At 45.3% G+C, this 2,110-nt stretch overlaps 1 protein-coding gene across 1 annotated transcript in view; it reads right to left on the bottom strand.

Annotated features, from left to right (window-relative positions):
• The window catches only part of LOC107283343 (vomeronasal type-2 receptor 26-like), a 6,126-nt gene that overhangs the window by 3,112 nt on the left and 904 nt on the right, over nt 1-2,110 (bottom strand). The window lies entirely within an intron of this gene.

Raw genomic sequence — 2,110 nt, 5'->3', positions numbered from 1 at the left:
TGCAAAGACATGAGCATATGTTTTTGCCAATAGGTCTGTGGAACTCAGAGTAGGTTGGAACCTATGAAGTCACTCAACTGATTCATTGTAATCCACACAGGTGTGTTTTTATTGTTTATATCTTGGGTTTTAATTTTTTTTAAGTAGCTCAGAGACCCTGACTGTCAACACTACAAATGAATTTGACTGCAGCCATTTTAATCTCGTTTTTTGGTTGCCACAGAAATGGGAAGAGGTATTTTTTTGTCTAGCTAAAACATACAATTGTTCTGTGGGAACCAAGGTCATTGCTACCAGAGTTTTAGCGGGTAGAAGTTTCTGCTAGAAAGCCCGCCAAACTAGTGCATTGGGGAATGTGATTTGTGACATAGAAATGGGGTGGGAAGTTCATCTTTGTAACTTTGTAACTTTGGGGGAAGGGAACTTTAGTCTTGGTTTCACCTTTGTTCATGCTGATACTATGTAGCCATTAAAAATGCTCTTTGAGGAAAGAAATTGTCTTGGAGTCCTTTTTTCTATTGGGCTCATCTATCAGAACCATGACATTGACAGTGAGTGGGAGGCCATAAAAATTCTGTGAAATGAATAAATAAATAAATAAAACTCCATACAATGCTGTTTCATAAGGTTTTATTCAAGGATGTTCCTTAAATTTCAATTTATATGTAGCGGAGCTGGGGTGAGAGTGGGGCCAGCTGAGAGGTTTTGCGGGAACTCCGGCAACTGCTGTGGGTCTGGTGGCAGGGTGTGGCTCTGAGGAGGGAAGAAAAGGGAGGAGGAAGCCGATGGGAGAGGAGAGAGAAAGAGACTGGAAGGTGGTGTTTGGCTGCATGTTGAACAGAGCCAGCTGAGTGAGAAGAGAGAAAGCGACTAGTAGGTGATGTTTGGCTGGACATCGAGAAGAGCCAGCTGAGGAAGAGAGAGAGAGTAGCTTAATGGAGCCTGCCGTCCAGAGCCAGCTGAGTGAAGAAATAGAGATAGAGTAAGAAGGTGGAGTCTTTGTGTTTTTCTGCTTTGTTGTAAGCAAGCCGGACAAAGAGGGGGGATAGAGAGCGAGAGTAGCTTCCTGAAGTTTTTATTGTTTTTTTTTCATTGCGGCAGGCCAGACAAAGAGAGGGTAGGTTGGAGAGTTTTATTTCTTTTCCCTTGTTGGAGCCAGCTGGGCGGAGGGAGAGTCAGGAAAGAGTTTGACCGGGTTGAGGGTATGTCTTTTAGTGGGAAGTAGAGGAGTTTTTATAGGATCAGCTTGTGGAAACAAAAAGGGGATAAGGAAGCGATGGGGGATTACATATAGTGAGGGCAGAGAGAGACAAGGAAAGTGGATCAAGGTGGTCCCCTGTGAGCTCCAGAGAGGGACTGATTACCATATCTTAGGTAAGTTGCTGTCACCAGATACTGACTACCATTGCTCTAGGCAAGTCGCTGTTACCAGAGACTGACTACCATCACTCTAGGCAAGTTGCTGTTACCAGATACTGACTAACATTGTCTTAGGAAAGCTGCTGTCACCAGAGACTGACAACCATTGGCTTAGGCACGTTTCTGTCACTAGAGACTTGCTACCATCGTCATAGGCAAGCTCCTACTATCAGAGACTGGCTAACATCGTCCTAAGCAGGTTTGCTGTTCCTAGGGACTGACTACTACTGTTGTACACCAGCTGCTGTTACCAGGACCAGGACTGACTACCATCGTCTCCTGTAAGTCTTACTGCCTGAGGTCAACTATCATCATCCCACATGAGTTACCATCAAAAGAAATCAACCATCACCACCCCATGGGTGTGTCTGCGAACTGTGACTGAACATCACCATGCTACATGCCCTGTCAGGCAGAGCTGCCAATGTGAGAGACCGCTTTGGTCAGTAGCCAGCCGAAAAGGGGGCCAAGAGGGCCAAGACTTTTGTGGTCCCTCCGGGGGTGGTGCTACATATAAAACTGGTAAAGTATGTGGGACATCATGCCATCAATGATGAGAACAGGGGAAGTATCACTTGCAGAGTAGTCCAGAATAACGAGTTTCTATCTCAATTAGGGTTGCATATTCACTATAATTTGGGCCACATGCCCTGTCCATAGGGTCTGTCTGTCTGTCTGTCTGTCTGTCTGT

Source organism: Protobothrops mucrosquamatus, unplaced genomic scaffold, assembly GCF_001527695.2.
Source record: "Protobothrops mucrosquamatus isolate PMUCROS unplaced genomic scaffold, P.Mucros_1.0 scaffold34, whole genome shotgun sequence".
Taxonomy (NCBI): Eukaryota; Metazoa; Chordata; class Lepidosauria; order Squamata; family Viperidae; genus Protobothrops; species Protobothrops mucrosquamatus.
This window is presented reverse-complemented; position numbering and strand designations above follow the sequence as displayed.